This window comes from Ambystoma mexicanum, chromosome 9 (assembly GCF_040938575.1).
Source record: "Ambystoma mexicanum isolate Mex_15411 chromosome 9, UKY_AmexF1_1, whole genome shotgun sequence".
In the NCBI taxonomy this organism is placed as follows: Eukaryota; Metazoa; Chordata; class Amphibia; order Caudata; family Ambystomatidae; genus Ambystoma; species Ambystoma mexicanum.
The window spans coordinates 9,979,362-10,003,372 of NC_090931.1; positions in this window are offsets into that span (position 1 = coordinate 9,979,362).

Here is a 24,011-nt window from a genome sequence, read left to right on the forward strand (position 1 = left end):
CACTGTACATGTTGCACCAGTAGGTTTCTTTGGAGCCCACTAGCCATGGCCCTGGGCTGTGGTCACTGTACATGTTGCACCAGTAGGTTTCTTTGGGGCCCAGTAGCCATGGCCTTCGGCTGTGGTCACTGTACATGTTGCACCAGTAGGTTTCTTTGGGGCCCAGTAGCCATGGCCTTCATCCGTGGTCACTGTACATGTTGCACCAGTAGGTTTCTTTGGGGCCCAGTAGCCATGGCCTTCGGCTGTGGTCACTGTACATGTTGCACCAGTAGGTTTCTTTGGAGCCCACTAGCCATGGCCCTGGGCTGTGGTCACTGTACATGTTGCAGCAGTAGGTTTCTTTAGGGCCCAGTAGCCATGGCCTTCGGCTGTGGTCACTGTACATGTTGCAGCAGTAGGTTTCTCTGGAGCCCAGTAGCCATGGCCTTCGGCTGTGCTCACTGTACATGTTGCACCAGTAGGTTTCTTTGGAGCCCACTAGCCATGGCCCTGGGCTGTGGTCACTGTACATGTTGCAGCAGTAGGTTTCTTTGGGGCCCAGTAGCCATGGCCTTCGGCTGTGGTCACTGTACATGTTGCAGCAGTAGGTTTCTTTGGAGCCCAGTAGCCATGGCCTTCGGCTGTGGTCACTGCACATGTTGCAGCAGTAGGTTTCTTTGGAGCCCAGTAGCCATGACCCTGGGCTGTGGTCACTGTACATGTTGCACCAGTAGGTTTCTTTGGAGCCCAGTAGCCATGGCCCTGGGCTGTGGTCACTACATGTTGCAGCAGTAGGTTTCTTTGTTTGAGGGCCACTAGTCGTGTTTCTTTAATATCAGATAACAGTTTCTAAGCACGAGCCTGGGATTCGAACCTGTGTTGCTATATGTTGTCTTGTTTCCAAGACACCCGTGTTGCCCCTGAGATATCCTCCCGGCCTAATTATAATTATTATAATTGTTCCAATATATAAATATGTAAGTTCACTATTATTAATTATTACGATTACTATCATTATTATTATTATTTATTATTATTTATCATTATTTTTATTGTATTATTATTATTATTATTTATTATTGTTGTTATTATTATTATTATTATCATCATTTATTTTTATTATTACTATTTCACTATAATGGTATCCTTACTTGACTTCTCTGTTGCCTGGCCCTTTCCCCAGGGCAGCTGGGCTTCAAGATAATGGGAAGGAAGTGCGTCATGGCAGAGCGACAGCCTCGATATCAAATGACCTGGCGCTTGCGTTTCACTTGTTTAGCAAGATGTCATCTGTCAGACAAGGGCTTTTATTGTTGTGATCCTAGGAGTACAGAGTGACTAGTTCAGTTTACGAAGGCAGACTTCGCTGTACTAGTTACCAGGTTCTAAATAGAACATGCACAACGCTGTTGAAGCAGCGTTTGGATATAAAGTGACTTTGTGACTATGATTTCACATGTTTAGGGCCCGATATGATATGATATGGCATTTATAACGTGCCTATACACAAGTGTTTCAAGGCGCGACGAGGCAAGGGTTGGGGAACAAAGGGAAGACAGAACAGCGATCCTACTAGGCCAGGTATTATTCAGATTGCGCAAGTGCGTGGGGAGGGGGAAAGGAAAAAATGCATGGGCAAGGGAGAGGAGGAAGTGCAGTACATGGGATAGTAGAATAAAATAAGATAAATAAAACAGCCACTGGTGGCAAGTGCAAGGAAGTGCAGACATAAGTGCTGGTAGGGGGACTGTAAGGATACAGAAAACAGTCCCCGGTGCAGCGTTTGCCAGGGAAGCAGTGCAGGTGGGCAAATGGCAGGGCCTGGGCCCGAGAGTTAGAAGGGTGGCCAGGTAACCAGTGCAGATTCAGCCAGGAATTTAGCAGAGGAAAGGGGGAGAGAAAGCAGAGGCAAAGAGGAAGGTTTTGAGGTTCTTCCGGAACCAGAGATGGTTCTCCTGAAGTTTTAGGGAGGCAGGAAGGCTGTTCCAGAGGGAGGCCCCTGCCGAAGCGAGAGATCTGCCACCAACTTGTTGTTTGGAGAAGCGACTGACCCTTAGGGAGTTGGATGCGAATGAGCAGAGAGCTCGAGAAGGAAGATATTTAGGCAGAGAGAGTTGAAGGTATTGTGGCCCCAGGCCCCAGAAGGCCTTGTGGACAATGCAGAGGGTTTTGAACTTAATCCTCGCAGCCACTGGGAGCCAGTGCAGAGATTTCAGTCCTGGAGAGATACGGTCCCAGGGCTTGAGGCCAAGGACAAGTCTCGCGGTCCTGTTCTGGATCAGTTGCAGAGGGCGGAGAGTGGAGGCAGGCAGATTTAGATAGAGGCTGTTACAATAGTCCAGCTTAGAGAGAACCAGGGCTCTGGAGACCGTGAGCTTCTGGGGGAAGGAGAGAAAAGGAAGTATACCTCTGAGGAGGTGCAGCTGGTAGTGTGACTTCTTAGTGACGTCAGAGATGTGAGGAGAGAAGGAGACTCTGGAGTCGAAGATGACTCCGAGGTTTTTTGCCATGCAGATGGGAGCAGGAAGGGGGCCAAGAGAGGCCGGCCAGAGAGCATCAGGTAAACAGGGAGCGGGTGTGCCGATGAGTAGAATCTCAGTATTGCTGGCATTAAGGCAGAGGTCATTGGCGGCACACCACTCATGGATGGCAGACAGACAATCAGAGATGAGGGAAGGAGAGGAGGAGGCCGAGGGTAGCCTGAAAATGAGCTGGGTGTCATCCGCATAGCACTGAAAGTTGGGGCAGAGAGCTGCAATGCGGTGGGCAAGGAGTGCCAGGTATTGGTTGAAAAGCTAGGGAGAGAGGTTAGACCCCTGGGGGACACCACAGGTGGAGATAAAGGTATTGGAGAGGAAGGACAGAAGTTGGACCTGGGAGGGTCGGTCGGAGAGGAAAGAAGTCAGACACGCCAGAGCCTGACCGGTGATACCCAGGTTATCACAGAGACGGTTGAGCAGGATGGCATGGTTGACAGTGTCAAAGGCAGAAGAGAGATCAAGCAGGATAAGAACGCAAGGGGTGTTAGAGTCAAGGTTGGAGAGCAGGTCTTTACGGATGTTCAGGAGAGCAATTTCCGTGCTTCCGGCAGTTCTGAAGCCAGACTGATGGTCATGAAGACAACCAACAGATTCAGCATGGAGATTAAGCTGGGAGATGACCAGTTTCTCCAGGAGCTTGCCCAGAAAGGGAGTGATGGAGATTGGGCGATAGTTAGCCAGGCAGGAGGGGTCGGCAGAGGGTTTCTTAAGAAGAGGGTGCACAAGGAAGTGCTTCAGGGGGATGGGAAGACTCCAGTGGTGAAGGGGTGATTGCAGAAATCAGCCAGGGCAGGAGCAAGGGAGTTGATGTAGTCCTTGATAGTTTTGGAGGAACAGGGGTGAACCTGTTTCGACAAAACTTTCATAGATTGGACTTGTCTAGAAACCTTGTATGCAGAGAAAAGGGGAAAGGCAGAGAAGGACGGATGGAGGGTGGCTGCAGAAGGGCCAGGGGAAGAGCAGGGAATAGAGGGAGGGAGGCGATAGGAGGAGAGTGGGGACAGGATGTCCTGAGTTTTAGAAATGACATGAGAAGCCAGTGCCGTGCAGAGGGCCTGGGAAAGGACAGCAGAGGTAGAGACTGCAGCAGGACTGGCCAGTTCCTTGCAGATTTTAAAGAGTTCAGCTGGCTTGGATATGAGCTCTCTTCCTGGTGAGGACGGAGAGCTAGTATTGCCTTAGCAGCAGGCGGCAGGCCAGTTTGTCAGAGGATGAACATGAAGCACGCCATTTCCTTTTGGCCACCCTCCACTTGCGTTTTAGGGTGACGAGGTCTAAGTCATACCAGGAGTTACACTTGGCTTTGGGCTTCAGGCGGATTCTCAAGACAGGGGCAAGGATATCAAGAGTATCACATATAGCAGAGTGGAGCAAGGAGAGGGCTGTGTCAGGGTGAGAGTCAGCCAAAGGGCGAGGGGGGGTGAGAAAGTGGAGGCGAAAGCCTCAACTGATACACGCTTCATGGGTCGGATGACTGAGAAGGTGGGTGGCAGTGATGGAGGTGGCTTGGCCTGCGGGGTAGGGAGGGTGAGGTGGGAAGATAGGAGAAAGTGATCACTCCAGGAGAGAGGGACAGAGAGGGGAAGTTCTGAGGAGATCAGAACATCAAGAGTGTGCCAAGCAGAGTGAGTCAGGCCAGAGGGGAGAATAGTGAGTGAGAGAGAGTCGCAGATGTCGCGAAAGAGTCCAGAGTGAGGACAGGAGGCATCCAGGTGGATGTTGAAGTCTCCAAGAAGGAGGAGTTGAGTGGGAGAGACCAGGAGTGAGGAGGAGAGGTCCACCCACTCAGAGAGGAAGGAAGAAATCTGAAGGTGGCCGATAGAAAGTAGCCACAGTAAGGGAATGGCTGGGGGAGAGAGAGCCTGCAGACGAGGCATTCAAACGAGGAGTAGGCCTGCGTAGGAGTGACAGTCGCAGGAATCCACTCGGGGAAGATCAGGGCTACACCCCCACCAGAACGGTTGGACCTGGGCATGGAGAGGATCTTGTAGCTGTCAGGGAGGAGAGTGTCGAAGCTAGTGACAGAGCCGGCCGTGAACCATGTCTCGGTGAGACCGAGGACATCAAGGTCAAGTTCTTCCAGAAGGCGGCACATATCAGAGGAGTGTTTGACAGCAGAGCGAGAGTTTAGAGGGGCAAGATGGATAAGGTTGCCATCCTTGAAGGACTTCTAGGGAGGGGTACAGATCATAGGTACGCCCTTTGGGAGTGTAGTGGGAGCCCGAGAGGGGGCAGAGAGGGGAAGAGTAGGCAAGGTAGCCAAGGAGGAGGGAGAAAGGGGAGGCGAGGTAGTAGGGGAAAGGTGGGAGGGGACAGCAGGAGAAGAAAGGAAGTTGATGAGGCGTGGGAAGCATCTATCAAAGAGAAGCAGGTTGGCCTGGGGGCCTTGGACCAAGACGGTCTCATTAGAGTAGACATTAATTATGACCTTAGAAGGATGGGAGGAGGCCAGGAGGGCGTCCCAACGGGTGCCACCATTAATGGGAAAAGAGGAGAAAGGAGAGAGCACAGAGACCATGTGAGGGGTCCATAGGTCAGGTGAAGGGACGAAAAAGAGGATGTTGGTGAGAGTTTCCTCGGAGGTGACACTTGTGTAGGTGTCTGCGATAGGGAGGCCTGGGTTGGAGACCAGGATGCCCTTTTTAAACTTCTTCCTACCAGACTTAGTGAGGAGAGCAGGATAGTCAATAGAGAAGCAGTTTGAAAAGATAGGAGAGAGAGAGAGAGCACCGTAGAGTAGGTGTGACAGAGGGGGGTGGGGCCCTAGGGTAGACAGACAAGAAAGCGAGAGGCAAGTGAGTAGAGCTATGGGACAGGACGGTGGCAGGTGAGAGCTCAGAAAATTGACATCCTTAGACAGGAGAGAAGAAACACCCAGGTTTGAGAGTCCAAAAGAGGGAGAAAAAAGACCTAGGTTTCACACTGCAATATAGGTGGTGCTATTACAGGCAATTTATACAATATGAAACAGCAGGGGAAACCGCCAGTAAGTGGAAAGGGGAGAGTAGGCAGGACGGTCAGAAAGGAGGTGACTGGCAGCTGGCGTCCCCTGCGGACACCTGCAGACACCAACAGGGAGCCACCAAGCAGGAGCCACCCTTGGCATAGGGCCCTTAGCCGTGGGGCTGTGGGCAAGGGCTGCCCAGGGAAGGCCAGAAACAGCTACGTTTGCACGCATACATGCATCCTCTAAAAAGTGCATTGGGGTAGCTTGCAACCAGTTCTGCACCTCTGGGACACTGTGCAGGGTCCCCCGTAACTGTTACCGGCACCCCAACAACATGCGTACGAATTACCGTAACTCTGGTAAAACTCAAGAACATCTGCATGCGAACCCCTGTAAACCGTTCCTGCACCTGCTGCAGTGCGTACACGCACCCCTAAATGGAATATGCAATCACACCACTTCACAATTAATCCTATACAAAAGTGTCTGCATGTCTGCCTACGGGTGGCAGATAGAGTAAGGGCTTTGCATGGCCATTTCCCCAACGAGGGGTTACATGATCAGATCCATGAATACGTCGCATTCTGCACATTTGTGGGCGTGTGATGAACAGCCTGAGAGCCTTCCCTCATAACGCCCACATTTTCCTTTGTTCCTCATTTTCAGAGTTTGGCCCCCTGCTCCGTACACTGCGCAGGCCACGCCCATTCTTAGCGAGGTGTCTCGCGCAAGTCACTCAGTCCCTCGCAGAGACGTGCCAAACATGCACGAAGTCCCCGCAGAATATAAAAAAGTCCCGAGCAGTCGATTCCATGAATGAGGCCCTAAATCTTCACACAATGGGCCTCATTCTGAGTCCGGCGGTAACCATGCCGGTGCTACCGGCGGGTTGCTGCCGGACTCAGAATGAATTGTCAGTGCATGACTTCATGGGGGCCATCGGGCTATTGCAAGTCCGGCGGCCGGGAAGTCAGGGGCCGGCAATGTTGTTAATATGGGAATGGGGACACGGGAGCACAGCGCCGGTGCTCCTGTGACAAGTCTGCCTCGCGTGGCCCTTGCGCCCGGCAGGATCAGACTTGTCGGGCAGGGCGGCTCCTGCAGGTAGACTTCTAGTTTGCCGGTCCAGAATCAACGGTGCTGGTAGGCTTAGCGGCAAGCTTATGATGAGGCCCTAGGATTTCTTTTCCTTTATCCCCAGAGCCCAACTCCAGGCTGGCAGTGCTTTCCTTGGTGGAGCCACATAGGTTCGGAACAGGCCTGGACTGGCCTATGCGGCATTGCCTGAATTCCATGCCTAACATACTAGCGTAGGACCATTTTTGGATCAAAATGGGACAATATGTTGGCCAATGTGGGCCACTTTGATTCGCTACCTTAATCTGCAGCTAGTAGTTATGAACACAGTTACTGTACACACTTCCTTTTAAAATGCTTGCAACACAGCCCCAAAAATGCCCTCTTGGGTATACTCCGTCAGAAAAGGAATACTTTGCTACTCGTCCCCCTGGTGCGGGGGAGGAGGGGGCTGCAGGCACCTGTGAGAGCTGCGGGAGCTCTTCCCTTCCCTGTGCGATAGAAGCCGCGACCCTCTGTCAACGCTGCAAAGTGCTTAAGCGCAGACATTGGCCCCGCGGAGCTGGGGGCTTCTCTTCTCATCCAAGCCCTGTCTTTCCCTGAGCCTCTCATGAAATACGGCCTCCCAGAGCAGACTGTCTTTCGCTTTCCTGGCTCCGAGTGGTTTCCACATGTGACCAGTCCGTGTCCATGCTTTTCCACTCCTCATTTCAGCCACACCTGTTTCCTCGCTCATCGTCTGGAGTCTGGGATTGTTCTAACACCTGGACCATGTCTGCAAACTGCGCAAAACCGAGCAGAGTCCGGCTCGCGCTCTCCCCCCCCCCCCCTCCAACCCACTTCCGCTGTCTCTGGAGCGGCCCGGGGCCCTCATTCAGGCAGTGCGCAAGCAAGGCATGTCGCGCAACTCAAGTTGCGCAGCGCATCCCGTCACGTGATGCCGGTCCTGGATGAAAGGCAGTGTTCTCTGGGATCCCGCAGCATTGGCAGGGGGGTGGGGGGGTGTGTGTGTGTCACTTCCTATGTCGGATGGTGTCACAAGAGCAAAGACAGCGAGGGGAATGACCCTCATTCGAGGCAGAGACTGAGATGTAGTTTTAGGAAAAACGGTATGGCTACTGCAGGTGTGTCTCGCACAATGGGCCCAAGGCTGCACTACAGCAGCGGAAGTCCAGAATTGTGAAAAACAAACATTGCAGGCTCCATAAATGGTCAGAATATGCTGTCTCTTACCAGGGACATAGTTCAGAGTGTCCTGGGGGCGGCGAGGAGAGTTGCAGTAGGGGTAGGAGCCGAATATGGCATGTGTCAAATGCCAATGACGCGTGCCACTGGCAGGTGTCGCATGCCATGCCCCAAAAAAGGTTTCACGTGTCACGGTAAGTCTGTCTCTTCGTTTTTCAAATTATAATCCTCCTTTTTAAAAAGAAAAATACGAAACGCCAATTATAATCCTTCTTTAAAAATAAAATTGAGACGCTCCAAACTCAAGAGCTCATGCTTGCGGGCCTAGCGCCACTACGTCTCACGCCATGGAATGGTCTACTTCTCTCTCTAATGTGAACTGTCCCATGGTTCAATGAGGCTCTCTTTTTTATTTTAAGTCACATCTTAAAATAAACTGCATGTGCGATTCTGAAAGTTTCTAGGACAGAAACAATTTACTGAAAGTTTTTGCATCTTGTGCTTTTCTTGCATAATACTAAATTTAAAAAACAGTTCAATCCAAAACCTGTTACTGTGTAATGCTTTAAATGTCAAACATGTATTGTGTGCATGTTTTCCAAAACAGTATGGACACAATATGAAAGTGTGTGTGTTTGTACAGTAATTCATGCGTTTCACACTTGACTGTACGAACTGTGATAAATACAGTACAACCATGTCCTACTGATAATATGTGTGACTCACATAGAGTATATACACGATCAGGAAAACATCATTTACTCATTTACTAATGTTGCTAAATCTTCCGATTTAGGGACCAATTCATAGAATCCAGCGCAGAAGCAGAGCAAGTGGCACGCGCCGAGAAGGAGCGCGTGCCACGCGTGCACCAGCTGTGGCGCAAACTAGCAATTGCATGGCACGCGTATTCATAGATTTTCCGAGGCATCAGTAGCCGTGTGCAATGAACACCAAGCAGCGCCAGCAATGCCCCTAACACACCCCCTTCTGCAGGCAAAAGCCAGTGAAATGCCCAATACGGCACAAGGCCTGCGCCATTTGTGACCTGGCACACAGCCCCCCCCCCATCGTGATTGCGTGAAAAATCAGAGCGTAACCCGCTCGCACCAGCCACATCGCGTGAAAAGGCCTTTGCGTAACCCGTCCATGCCCCAGCCAAATCGCGAACCCCGCTCGCTCCAGCCAAATCGCGTGGGAAGGGCCGTGCGTACCCCGTCCGCACCCCAGCAAAATAATGTACCCCACTCGCATTAGCAAAATCATATGGGAAGGCCTGCGAGTAGCCCGTCTGCGTCCCTGTCATGATGCCTACCCCCGGGCATCTGGACCAAGCCCATCAGCCCCGGAAGCAGACATCCAGACATTTATTAAAACATCAGCAGCCCCGGCTAGGGGCTATCTGGGTTCAGTCCTGGCGCCTTAGGCACCAGACTCATAATAGGAATCAGTCCTGGCGCCATAGGCGCCAGGCTCATAGACTTTACTTACCTCATGCAGACCATGCTGCAAATGAATCCAAGCCCACGTGAGGCCTGGATGGGACTACTTTACTACAGGGACTATTTTTTACTCGGTTGTGGTTCTAGGGACTTCTTACCTGGGACTACCTTTGAGGCTATTTAAACCACGCCCGACCAGCAACACACGCTTCACGTTATTCTGCATTCTGCAGCTTAACGTTCACCGTGCCTGCAAGCCAGCATCCAGTCTTCTGCCACGCCCGCCTCGAATCCGGAGCTCCTAGAAAAAGGGAAAGAATGAGAAAAGGTTCGATCACAGACATTATTTTAATTCCTTACCTGATTCTGGATCTTGCACGACTCCAAGCCTCAAAGGACATTACTTCAGTACACGTCGCATCGCCAGCTGCAGCGCCGCGCCATACTCACCAGTCCACAGCATCTTTCGACTCGGCGCTGCCTCCATCATTTTCTTCGGCGAACTCCAATACCTAAGGGAAAACAAAGGAATAACAAGGTGAGCCTAGAGAGCCGACAAATACAATCACTTTAACCACCAGGCTTACCTGATTTACCACCGGAGAGCATTACCCTTCGATACGCCACATCTTCTTATGCTGCATCTATAAAGGGAGAGAAAACAACAAGTTAAACTCACGCAACTTTTACCGGACAGTGTTGGGTAATACAGACTCTTACCTGAACGCCATCAGCAGCCTCCAGACAATATTTTTTAGCTGCAATTCAACAAGGGGATGCAAGAGTGAACATCAGACTATTAAACTCTTTGAACTTTATAAACCCCGGAGTCAATATTCCTCCGGAACTCTTCCAGTACCCCAAACCAGTGAAGTAACTTGTATCTACGCGCCCCTGCATGACACCCAGGATGGAGAGCTCATCATTTAAAAACATAAGGTGAGGATACTAATTGGGAATATCGGAGGTGACTAGTGGGGAGAACGAGAACAGTGGGGAGGGACCATCACTAAAATCCATGGGGCTAAATCCCTTTCTCCACTTGCAGGAGAATACTACTACGGGTCAAGCAGATGAGATTAGGCGGGCCAATCCAGACTGTCATCTCTGCTCTACGCTTCATGTTGGTGGAGACCGCAGCTGTCCGGGACAAATCGACGCCCCTGTAGGAACCAGGTGAGCGTAACAGCCCCAGCAAAATCGCGTACCCTGCTCGCACGAGCCAAATCACGTGGGAAGGCCTGCGTGCACCCCGTGATACACGCACAACTCACCTGGAAGCAGACACCTCCTCACGGGACAGCCAGACCCCAACAGTGGACCATAACCCACAGGCAGCCCACACCACATGGTTTCCCCCTTCACCCGTGATCATACCCCACAGGCAGCCCACACCACATGGGACCACCACCATCACCTGTGAACAAACCCCACAGGCAGCCCACACCACATGGGACACCACCATCACCCGTGAACATACCCCGCATGCAGCCCACACCACATGACCACCCCATCACCCATGACCATACCCCGCAGGCAGGCCCTGCCTCATGTCCCACCCCCCACCAGTGACCACAACCTGCAGGCAGGCCCCGCCACATGTCCCCACCTGTGATGGCAACCTGCAGGCAGGCCCCGCCTCATGTCCCCACCCCCCACCAGTGACGGCAACCTGCAGGCAGGCCCCGCCTCATGTCCCCACCTCCCACCAGAGACCGCAACCTGCAGGCGGGCCCTGCCACATGTCCCCACCTGTGACGGCAACCAGCAGGCAGGCCCCACCTCATGTCCCCACCCCACACCAGTGACAGCAACCTGCAGGAAGGCCCCGCCACATGTCCCCGGCCCGCACCCCAAAACACATTGTACCAACATACAATCACGCAGCACATGCCAACTAAAATGACACCAACGCTGCATCCCCCTGGTGCACCTCAACACCCATCCATTGGTCATGCGCCCTATGTAACGTGAATCCTAACATCACACATGCATGCATGTGCACACACATGAACAACATTGGTGAACTGCAGAGACACACAAATGAGTCATGGAGGAGTGAAACATGCACTAAACCGTTGAGACCAGATACCACTTCGATTTTAATGTCAAAAAGTTATATTAAAAAACATGTATCTAAGTCACACACAGTAAAAACAACAAATTAAACATGCATGAACCAAATCAAAAACCAAAAGAAAGTGAAAACCAAAATCAATGTGATATAAGAAATGAAAGAGTCAAAAATGTGGTCCTTGTCCATTAACGTATGTGCAAATTAAATCACATATCATGTGAAAACCATTCCTTCATGGTTAAAAAAACTGTTCCAATTAAAATCCAAATATTTACAAATATCCAGGGTCCGTGGTCCCAAAACATGTAGAATCATCCTAAAAATACAATAAAAAAATAACTATGTATAAGATGTGGCACAAAGTCCAGGAACTCCAAATAAAAAGAAAAAACAAATGAAACCTACTCCTAAAGAACTGTATACAAAAGCAGCGGGCTAGTCCATCTCCTCACCATGCTCTCTCATAGTCTCCGCCAGGGCATCATCGAACACTGTGTCCACTTCCATTAGGCGTTCCCCGGCTCACCCCTCAAGGGCTTGCAGGGACTCCTCCATGCTCCTCTCGAACTCCCTGCTAGTCTCCTTGAGGAACCTCTGCCCGCCTCTCTGCCCGACGCAGTGAATTCTCCGCCCTGGCCATGGTGAGACGTGCCGCCTGTGCCCGCTGCCGCTCTGCCCCGATTTGCTGGCCCAAACACTCCAACATGGAAGACATCATTGTCGTAAGGTCCACGTTTGCCTCCTGCTCGATGGCCGATACCTGCCCCTCTGATGATGAACGCCCCAAGTCCTGTTGCATCCTAGTCTGAGCCAGCTGTTGCCAAAATGCCTGGTGCCTGCGCCACAAGGACAGCTTCCGGGATGATGACACCACCCGGGGCAGTTGTGCACGTGCCCTGCTGCTTGGTGCCTGCACTTCCTCCATTGCCATAGCTCCTGTCGCTGCGGTGACAACCTCTGCTGATCCTCCTTCGACTCCCGACTGTGGCAGGGATGTGATCTCCACCAGACGGGCTGCCGGGGTTAGGGCAGGAACACAGGAGGCCCTGGTGGTATCTGGGGCAGAAGACGGCAGGTAGGACGACCGACGCACAGAGGAGGAAAAGGAGGAGAGGGGGTTGCAGCAGTGGCCAGCACATGTACCATCACGAATGCTGGCCTTACGCCTCGCAATACTGGCTAGCAGCGGTTCCACCCTGTCACGAATTGCTTCATCCGCAGGTAGTGGAAGATCCATTTGCATGGATACATCCGCCACATGCAGATGGGTCCGGCCTGGGGCATGCCCGCAGGTGCATACTGGTGCAGTCGCAGTTCCAAGGACAAGATCAGTCACAGGCCCCTCCACGGTGACCTGCACTGCCTCCGGCCCCTGATCCTGGACTGCACCAGTCACACCTACCTCATCACCCCTGCCAGGCCCCATGGGCTGGGCTGATGTGGCCGCCTCCTCCTCCACCACCACCAACCTGGATGACTCCCCACTGTCTTCTGCATTGGACTGCCCCTGTGTGGGCTCACCTGTCCCTCCCACTGCCGAGGTGCCCACAACCAACTTCGCCCTCTTGGGCCTACCCTCAGCAGCTGCAGCCCTTGACTTGGATGCAGCACCAGTCTCCTCGCTCCCGGAAGATGACGGTACCTGGGAGGATGACTGGGCCCTGCGTCTGTGCCTGGTGGAGGCATCCCTGCTGCGGTGCTCCCATAGCGCCTTCTCCGCCCTCTTCTTCCATCGTAGCTGTGGATAGGGAAACATAGAACACAAACATCAAGCTACTGAACATATGTGGGTATGTGTGTTTGTCACAATGCAAATGCACATCAGTGGCACTGTCAAAGGTCACAACCATCATCACCCTCCACTACACACAGGGAAGTGCCATTCACACACATTCACAAACATGTCTGTCATTCACAACAGACATTCGCATCCATGGACAAGGCACTGACACAAGATCATAATTGTGTATTCAGATCACACACATCATGGGACATACACATCTCATTCACACACATCACCTGACAGTCATGAGGCAGGCCATGGAGCTATCACGTCACAGTGCACTCGAGGGAAAATTGGCAGCGGGAGGCAATCACAAATCAAGAACTCAAGTAACATACATCCCGGAGTGTTGGCCAGTCACACACTCACTACTCAGACACACGCACATGTACACCATGCATGTCCCTGATGGTGACATAAGCACGCATGTGTCACACCTCTCGCATGCCCCAGACCAAACACAGGTATGCAAACATGTGCGCGTTGTTACATGCCGGTGCGCTTCATGCATTGCAACACAGACACCATTGATGTGGGACACGCTTGAATGGACTCACATGCAGCACTGTCAGGGACATGCACACATACATCTGTACAGGAGGCATGCCAGACATAAGGCAAAGGTGCACACTCCAGCCACACGGCAACATGCACATGCACTATGGTGGACAAGAACACATTAACACTTACCAGTCATCTCCAGACTGAGCACCAACTCCAAGACCTGGAGGTACAGCGCTGGGTAGAAGCGCTCCAGCACCCTCATCACATCGGTGGTCAACTGGCCCCGGTGCCTCGCTCGATCATCAACTGCCTTGAGGAGGCGTCGGGCCTTGTTGTGGGTCCTGGACTTGAAGTCTTCCCAGAGCTTGTGGACATGATGGTAGTCGCGGAGTGCCACCCCCTACGTGTTGATCGCAAACACGATGTCCTCCCAGATCTTCTTCTGTCCTTCATTGCCGACTTGCGATGGGCCGTGGAAGAGGGCATCATGATGCCCCAGGACTTGCTCCACCAGGATGCCAACTTCCGTGGGTGAGAAGCTGACAGCCCTCTGCCTCTCTGCCGGGGGGTTGCCACTTGCCTCAGATGGTGTGGTGTCAGACATGGCAACACCCGAGGCAGGTGTGGGTGGGCAAGGTGGTCCTGGGGCTGGGCTGTGGAGTGGCGGTATGGCAGTCGGAAGTATTCAGGATCAGCAGAGATGGTCACAACAACTGGATCACTGGCAATGGCTGATGAGCAGGCACCAAACGGCAGAGCATGTGGGCAGCAGGCACACAGAGTGGGCTGGCAGCAGCAGATGGCTCGCAAGAGGCAGCTAGGGAAGTTGGAGGCAGGTAAATGGCCTTGTAGGCAGGAGCGTGGGTTTTCCATGTTCTTTTGCGTGGCCGGCTGGAAACAGAGTGACTCTGCACGTGCGGAAACAGCACGTTAGCGTGTAATCAGCTGTACGTTGGGCGTTGCCGTTCAGTATCAGGTTAAAGCTCTGCATAGGACAACAGTGCACTGTATGTGCTTTTCATGGGGACAGACGCATGAACTTCATATATTTGTGGGTTCACACCAGAATAGTTCACTACTATGGCAGTGCATACTTCTTTTTTTTGGGTGGGGAGTTGCCTACGTGCACACGTGCATATGATTTCTTTCATTCTACGAGATGGACAGTGAGTCGTGCATGCATTTTTCCCACTGTGGTTGCCCCTTTGTGTCGCGTACCCCATTTTCGAGTTCATAGTAGCCTACGTGATCCACGCGTATGCATTATTTGTGTTGCTGGGTGACACAGCGTATTGCAGGATGTTTTTTACTCACATGTGGGCTACCGAGGGGTCACGTACACATTGATTTTTGTTTTTGTGGTGCCTGGGATTTATGCAAACCATTTATTTTTCACCAGGGGTCACATAGAGCCTTTCTGGGGCACAGTGGTACGTTTTCCATCACGTACCCTGCCCCCCTACTCCAATTGCCCAGGACAACTGTTGGCTGCACCTACCATTGCACTAGTCCATCAGTGCCATGACTGGGAGGGCAACAAGTGGGAAGGGAGGCAAAGGTGGGCAACTTTCCAGAGGTGGCCAAGGTGGCCGATGTGGCCAGGGTGGCCAACGTGGTCAAGGTGGGCGACTTGGCCAGGGTGGCCAAGCTGGCCAAGGTGGGCGACATGGCCAGGGTGGCCAAGGTGGGTGACGTGGCCAGGGTGGCCAAGGTGGTCCACGTGGGCATGGTGTCCAGGACCATGCAGGGAGAACTATGCCCCCCACCCAACTGGGGCAGGGAGATGCAGCAGCTGCTGACATACCCAGCACCCGTGGTCCCGGACAAGCAGTGCCATCTGCTGTCCAGAGCAGCCAGGGTGTGGAAGCTGCCGGGGCAGTTGAGGCTACCACTACCCAGGCTCAGAGTCAGCCAGCCTGGACTGTAGTGGTCCCGGCACAGGGACAGGGTGACTCAATGGCCGATTTCTATTTCCCGAAGGCCAAGACACGTGCGGTGCAAGTTCCAGGCACAGGCACCCGGGGATCTGGAGCAGCAGTATCATCTGCTGTTCACGCCGGCCAGGGTCTGGAAGCTGCAGGGGCAGCTGTAGTAACCAGCATCCTGGCTCAGGGTCACCCAGCCAGGACTGGATTGGTCCCGGCCCAGTGGCAAGGGACACAGGGACCAAGTTCCTTGTCACTAAGGCCAAGACACGTGTGGCGCAGAAGCTGACCTTCTGTAGTTACATTGGTGGATGATTCCATGGGCCAGACCAGCTGTACTCCAGCCCCTACTTACCAGGGCGGTACAAGCCACTCAGGGTGTGCACCACCTCACAAGAAGCAGAGGCATGCTCCAGCGGTACAGGCTAAGACCCCAGGCACGGCCAGGAGTCCCACACGTTGAGAAAGAGGAGTTTCTGTGATGAGGAACTGGACATGCTTGTGGACTACATGTTGGAACACGGCTGTGACATGCTGGTGCCGGCAGGGAGCACACATACACCTGCTCAGCGTATGACCCACTGCAGTGCCTCGCGGACCATATTAGCGCCTTGGGCTATCAGAGGTGCACAGCTGGTGATGTCTTGAAGCGTTGGATGACCTCCGATGCCGAGCAAAAGATAAGCTGGCTGCCAAGTTCACCTCTACTCTGGTGGGTCTGGAGATGAGGAGATTGCTAGTGATTTCATTGCAGGGGAGCAGATCCAAGGCGTGGGAGACCTGCCAATGTATGAGGGAATGTCCGGTGAGTGGTTATGCGTGTGTGTACAGGCCATGTGTATGTTGCTTGGGTGATGTGTTATGATTGTCTGCCAGTTTATGCTACATTGTCATGACTGCCATGCATGACCCTTGTGATGTTGGACTGATACGTGCTTGTAGTCATGCAGCACGTATCACAGAGGCAATCCTCATCACCACACCTGCTCCCTCCTTCCATGACACTCTCTGTCCAGCCTCTCTTGACCCTATTCTTGCTCCAACCTGTGGTTGCGGATAGCCTGTGATGATCTGCCACTCAACACTCGCCTTCTATCGTCACATGTCTGATGTCTCTGAGAGGTCACCCTGCAAGTTGCTCATCCTCAGAGGCATTCTTCCTTTCCTCTCCATCCCCCAGCAGCTCACTGTCTCCAGAGGACTGGTAATTCCTATGATGGACTACTACAGGCTTTACCAGGATTTCGGTGATTCTACACTCTTCCCTCTGCAACTCTGCCAGTCCTGGACTGTGTGAAAAGTCCTTTAGGCTTGGTGCAAGGTATCTCCCTAGGACTGTGATGATGGCACAGGCTCACAGTGGCTATGAGTGTTCATTCCTGAACCCTGTGCATTCTTAGCAAGTCCCTATGGGTCCTGGGCCAGCAATTCCTTCAACTCCACCTCCAGTATTTACTTCATTCTCATGGTCTTTGATCATCCTTTTCCTACTCCCTCAGGGTCAGTTGCTCCTCATGGAAATTAGTTTGTGGTTCACGTCTGTGTTGAGCTGGGGCCTCCCTCTCACACAGCCTCCCTGCCTCTATGTAACTGGAGGTGTAGCTTCTCCAGGTCTGCAGGCACTTCTGATGCTTCCTCGTGTGTTGTGCTTTCTGTCCTCTTCTCCCCTGATGTAGTCCCAGATGACTGAGAGAATGCACTTGCCACCTGCCCACACTGTCTGATATGACACAGTCCTCTGAGCAACCATTTTAACCCATGCACTGTCTCCTAGCCACCCCCCGCCCTTGTGCGTAGTGTTTACTGTATCCCTACAACCCACTACCAACACTTTACACATGATGACGGCACTTACCCTTACACTGCCATCAGGCCACGACATTGACATTACTGGATCTGTGTATTTATTCATAGTTGAGGTCGTACCCATTTACTGAACTGCACCCACACACTTCTAAACCCTGTTATCCCTTCAATATGCCTATTCACTTACGTGATGTCAATGTGACCTAGCATTATTTAATCCGTATGCCTGACCTCACTGTATTACAACACCCTAGCGTTGTTGCACCCTGTGACACATGTGTGTGTTTTCTAATAGTGAATTCCATGAAATGTCATCTGACATGCATTTTACATGGCTCATGGTCAGTAACATTCAACTTCCATCTGAGGCTGCTTGACAATTCTGGCGTGGCTATGCTACGTGCCATCTGTGTGTTGGCATCAGTCATGTTTGTGGAAGGACTATGCCAGTCACATGCTTGTGTGTGATGCAGGTGCTATGCAGTATATGTGTTATTTTGCCCTTTGACACGCATCCATGTCTGCTTTCAGGCTCCCCTTCCCTTTCATTGACACTGCGTGCCTGCCTGACTTTGTGTCATGTGTGACATGGCAGGTTCATGTGTTGGCTGACAACATTGTAATACCTATGTTTGTGGCCTATGCTATAAACATTTGTATTCATGTTTTTTTTTATTTGTGCAGGTGATGAGGCACTGGATGCAGTGGAGGAGGACGTGGTGTGGTAGCCCATGAGAATCCATTGGTGCCACAGACCATCCTGGCCAGGGGTGTCTCTGAGTACACCTCTTAGGACGCCTAATCCTCTGGTGCTGAAACAGATATGAAACCCTCAATGCTGTCGCAGGCGAGTGATTCTACTGTGGATGCTGTTCAGAGGTCGTTTGGAGCACACCACAACTGAATTGCGGCCAGACAGTCAGATATTAGTGAGGAAGAGGCCGAGGGTAGCCTGAAGGAGAGCTGTGTGTCATCCGTGTAACACTGAACGTTGGAAGTGAAGGTGAAAGGGGCCCCTAGGGGTCCCTAACGTCTATGGAAACAAGGCGAGTCACCACACACGATAGATACGCCAGACACGAGGTTGTATTCCCAAAGCTAGGGTTTATTGCAAACCAAAAGTCTCAGTTGGCCAACTCGGTCTCACGCCCCGCGACGTGTATCTCTAGACCTCGAGGGACGCAAGAGAGTGAATTACATACATCAGTTACATATATACAAAATGCATATCAAACAATCAGCTATGACATGTTTAACACCCCTCTTTATTGGGTTTCTTTGAACTTGGTGTGATGATGGACATCTTCGACAACTATGACACCTTCAAACATCTATTCTAGTAACAATTTGCAATTTGTGAGTGCGGAGGCATCTTTCAGTTGTTGAACAGAACACAGCTCTTCTGTTCTTGGAAGCGAGCTACATACGGGGGGAGAGTTGCATTCCTGACCTTGCTATCTATGAGGTGCTATTCATGTCCTGGGAGCCAACACGCTCTAACGGGGCTCAGCAAAGGGGGGCCGTAAGAAAAGCATAATTCAAGCCTTTAGCTGATTTATTCTAACATATTCTACCATATAACGAGACTGGCTGGCAGTTGCAAAATGATTAAATGCCCTGCAGCTCTGCTTCAAGGCTTCATTCGGGAGGGAGCCAGGCATTCTTCCTGGCGCTGCCTACGTTGTGTTTCAACAAACTCTTGTTATCCTCGCGGCCCTGCGGCCTTGTCCTTTTACGTGCAGACAACAATGTTTTACAGTCGAGCAGTGTAAGCAGAAAATATACTGCAAAGCAATAGGAACAGAAAGCAATGAGCAATGGTTAGAAAACAAAATGGCGATTCTTGTTACGACAAAATGGCCGTTCATTGGCAAACTCGAAAACCTATATTCTGTCATATCGTGCATGAGACGGTTGGCCCACGGCCATCAAAATGCGTTTGCGGTCACAAAGTAGAGGTATCCATTTTTCTAGACTGACAAAGGTGGCTATAATACGGGGCAGGAGGGCCATGAAAATCCAGGGGGTAGGTTAGATCCCTGGGGGAAAATGCAAGTAGAGGGAGTGATAGGGGAGAGGAAAGACCCCAGTTCCACCTGGATGGGCTGTCGGAGTGAAAGGAGGTTAGTCATGCCACGGCCTGATCAATGATGACCAGGGTATCACAGAGACGTGCAATGATTGTGTTGGGGTTCACTGTATCGAAGGCAGAGGAGAGGTCAAGTAGAATGAGGACAGAGTGTGTTACGCTCACCTGGCTTCAACAGGGGCGCCGAACGAAGCTGGACTGCAGCGGTCTCCACCAATGTGACTCGTAGTGTAGTGATGAGTGACTGCACTTGCTCACTCAGTTTCATCTGTCTGGCACGTAGGAGGATTTTCCTAAAATAGTAAAATGGTAATTAGCTGACCGTGGTAAAAAGGGTTAACTTTGTCTTTTCCGAAACCCCCTTGTATACCCCTGATCATGTCTCACCTTATTGTTAGGAAGGATGGGCCCTCCAGCCTGCGTCGGCGTGCAGGGGTGCGTAGAAACCAGTTAACTTCACTGGTCCGTAAGCTTATGGCAGAGTTTTCAGACAACGATGACTCTGAGGTAAGTTTTATGCCAATCCAAAATATAAAGTTTTAGAGTTCGATTGTCTTATAGTTCACTCTTGCTCCTTTATATATTTCTTCCCTTGCAGAATGTCCCAAGGTGAATGTTCCGTCTCCGAAAGCATTGAGGTAGCGCCAAGGTAAGAGTCAGTTTTTCACCAAGCACTAGTCTTAGCAAGCGATATTGGCCCTCATTCTGACTCAGGCGTTAAGGGGTTTACGGCGCCGACCCTTAACGCCTGATTACAAGGTTCCCTTTGCGGGATGGCTTTTAATGGCTGCTTTTTGCAGCCGTTAAAATCCATGCCGCAAGGGGACCTTGGCGATAATTACGGCACCGTAATTTACGGTGCCGTAATTATCGCCTTTCCCCATTCCCATTATGCCCTATGGGGCGAAAATGGGAATGGGGAAGGGTAAAATGGGAAATGGGGATTTACCGCCCCACTCACCTTGGAATGGGGCGGTAAATCCGCCAACCACCATGGCGTAAACATAGTTTACGCCATGGTGGTAAGGGTACGACCCAGGCGGTAACTTACCGCCTGGGTCGTAATGAGGCCCATTGTTCATTAAGAGATTAACCAATTGTCCTTTCTATATTTTGCAGGTGTGTTGCTTCTCCGGAATGAGGGATGTAGGATGATGACTAGCGACACCTCGAGTGGTAATGTACCAAGTAAGTATCTTGCGGTATGAATTTGAATGTTTTTTGTAGAGCGCAGCTCACCTGTTGTTTTTCTTTCTTTTGCAGATGCAGATGCTCCGAGCGGCGATTTCAACAGAGCGCCTCGCGGGATCGTGTGGATGAAAGGAGCCTTGGTGAGTATGCCGCGGCGCTGCTGCTGACAGTGCAGCACTGTAACCGATGTTTTCTTTTCCTCACAGGTGCGGCGACTCCTCGATGAAAGCGACGACTAATGGTGTGGCTCCTGTTCTAATCTGCTTTTCCTTTTGTCTTTTTCAGGTTCGGTTCACGGAGAACAAGATGGATGTAGCTGTAGACTGGATGCTGAGCTGCAGGCACGTTGAGCGTTACGCTGCAGAGATGCAGAATAACGCGAAGTGTGTGCTGCTCTCCGGGCGTGGTTTAAATAGCTACCATAAAGTAGTTCCCAGGTAAAATAGTTCCAGTACCACACCCCAGAAAAATAGTCCCTGGAAGAAAGTAATCCCTTCAAGGCCTCACGGTGGCCTGTACATGACTTCTCTACAGGATGTCCTGCTTAGCTTTAAAAAGGCAATATGAGCCTGGCGCCAACGGCGCCAGGACTGAGTCCATAAAGCCACTAGGTGGTCCATTGAGCCTCCCTGAGTTCTCATGGGTGCCTGTACTCTGGGCAGATGGGTCTGCTCCTGATGTCTGGGGGCAGGCATCGTGACAGAGAGAGAGTTAGAACCAAGATTTGAGAGCATAACTTCACGGGTGTTCAGAAGAGCAGTTTCCATGCCTCTCGATGGTCTAAAACCAGACTGGTGGTCGTGGAAGGAGCCAACAGATTCAGTGCGGAGGGTAAGGTGGGAAATAGCAAACTTCTCCAGGAGTTTGCCCATGAAAGGAGTGATAGAGAACAGGCGATAGTTTTCCAGGAGAGAATGCACAAGGGAGTGCTTAAGAGCAGTGGTGGGGAAAACTCCAGTGGCAGAGGAGAGGTTGCAGAGGTCAGCCAAGGCTGGAGTGTGAGAGTCAATGTTGTCCTTGATGATTTTTGTGGGACAGACGTCCACCTGTTTGGAGGAGGCTTTCATTGACCAGACTTGTCTAGTAACCTCCTCAGGTGTGACAGGGGAAACAGAGGGGAGAAGAAGGGGAGGGGTGGAGGTGGCCAAGGGTGGCACAAGAGATGTTGCTGCATGAGGTGGTGAGAAAGAGAGGCAGGATAGGATATCCACTGTTTTTGAGGTGAGTGTGCAGCCAGGGCCGAGAAAATTGCCTGGGAGGGTGCAATGGTGGAGGAGGCTGCGGTAGGGTTGGCTATTTCCATGCAGACTTTGAAAAGTGTGTCCGTGTTATTGGATACCACACAGATGCGGACTTGTATAAAGACTCTTTTCTGGGAGCAGATGCAGAGTCGATACTGCCTTTGGAGGAGGCGGCAGGCCAATTTGTCAGAGGGTGCGCCAGAGGAATCCCATTTCCATTCGGCTGCCCTGCTCTTGTGTTTAACAGAAGCTGATTTGGAGTTGTACCAAGAGTTGCATTTTTTGGTAGGCTTCAGTCGTACCCTCATGACAGCGGCAAGAATATAAAGAGTATTGGAAACTGAGAGGTTAAAGTTTGAGAGGGCTGTGGCAGGGTGGGAGTCAGTCGCAGGAGTGGAAGGAGCATAGTAGGTGGAGGCAAAGGCAGCTACTGAGACTCTTTTCATGGGTCGGATGACCTTGTAAACGGGAGCCAGTGCCGGGCTTACCTATGCAAGGGGAGAAGAGAGCTTCAAGTGAGAAGAGAGGAGAAAATGATCAGTCCAGGAGAGAGAAGCAGTGAGAGGGATAGATAGTGGAATGTTAGTTGAGAAGAGAGCATCCAAGGTGTGGTCAGCGCTGTGCGTTGGGCCAGACGGTAAAATGGAAAGAAAGGGAGAGTCGCAAAGGTTGCATAAAGGTTTTAAGGAATCAGGTGAGTCGAGATGGATGATGGGATCACCCAGTAGGAGGAGATGAGAAGAGGAGATGAGAAGAGGAGGAAAGAAGAGAGGAGGCCAGAAGAGAGGAGGCCAGGTCAGCCCATTAAGAAAGGAAGAGTTATGGCTGACCAGGTGCCCGATAGAAGGTGGACAGAAGCATTGAGAGAGGGACAGCCTGCAGATCAGGCACTCAAAGGATGAGTAGACCTGAGTGGGAATGACAGACACAGGGATACACTCAGGGAAGACCAATGCTATTCCCCCACCTGGTCTGTTTGGTCTAGGAAGAGAGAGTATTGTGTAGCCTTCTGGGAGAAGTGTGTCAAAACTTGTGACAGAGCAATCCTTGAACCAGGTTTCAGTGATGGCAAGAACATCACAATCCAGGAGTTCAAGGAGGTTGCAGATGTCAGAGGAGTGTTTGACAGCTGAGTGAGTGCTTACCATGGCAATCTGGAGCAGATTGCAATCAGTGAAAGACTTCCAGGGGGAGCAGAGGACAGTGGACCCCCCTAAGTGACGACAGTGCCTGAGGGACAGAGGTAGAAGGGGGCAGAGGAGCCAAGGCCAGTAAGGGAGCTCGGACCATAATGGGTGAGGAGGGAGCCCCAGATACAGTGTTAGTGGGTGACTGGTTCACCCAAGAGGAGAAGTCAGACGGGTTGTCAATATGTAGGGTGGTGGCAAGAAAGCCATGGCGAGGGTAGAAGGGTAGTTAGGAGGTGGCAAGGGAGCTAAGGTGGGCACAGCTGGCATGGGAACCAGGGTAGCTGAAAGGGCTGGTGCAGAAGGTGGAGGGAGGTTAATATGGCAGGGGAGGAGCCTATCAAAGAGTCGAAGGTTGGGTTGAGGACCCTGGACCATGATGGTACCATTGCAGTAGACATTGATGATGACCCTGGAGGTGGACAGGGCAAGAAGGATCTCCCAGCAGGTGCCACCATTGATGGGAGAAGAAGAGAAAGGAGAGAGAAGAGCAATCATATGGAGAGTCCATAGGACGGGTGAGGGAACGACATAGAGTATTTCTGTGAGAGTCTCTCTGGCAGAGGCAATGACGTAGGTGCCTGCAATTGGAAGGCCTGGGTTAGAGCTCAGTATGTCCTTCTTGAGGTTCTTCCTGACAGACTTAGTAAGGGGTGAAGGATAAGAGATAGAGAAGCAGTTTGAGGAGATAGGAGAGATAGATGGAGCCGTAGCAAACTGCAGAGAGTGAGGTACACTTAACTAGGCTGAGGCCACAGAGGCGCAGCGAGGACAGAAGGTAGAGGGGGGAGACAGAGAACAAGACTAGGAGAAAAACAATGGGAGCTGGGGGAGGTAATATGCACAGAAAAACAGTGAACACACAGAGGAAGGGAGGTAGCGGCTGTAGGGCTGAGGGGAATAACAGCACAGAGGGACAATGGGTCTGAAGAAGGGTGAGGGAACAGGTAGCAGACTAGACAGAGTACAGAGGGGTGGACTTGTTAACACATTCTCATAAAAATCAGGTTATGCACACGGCTAAAATCAAATGTA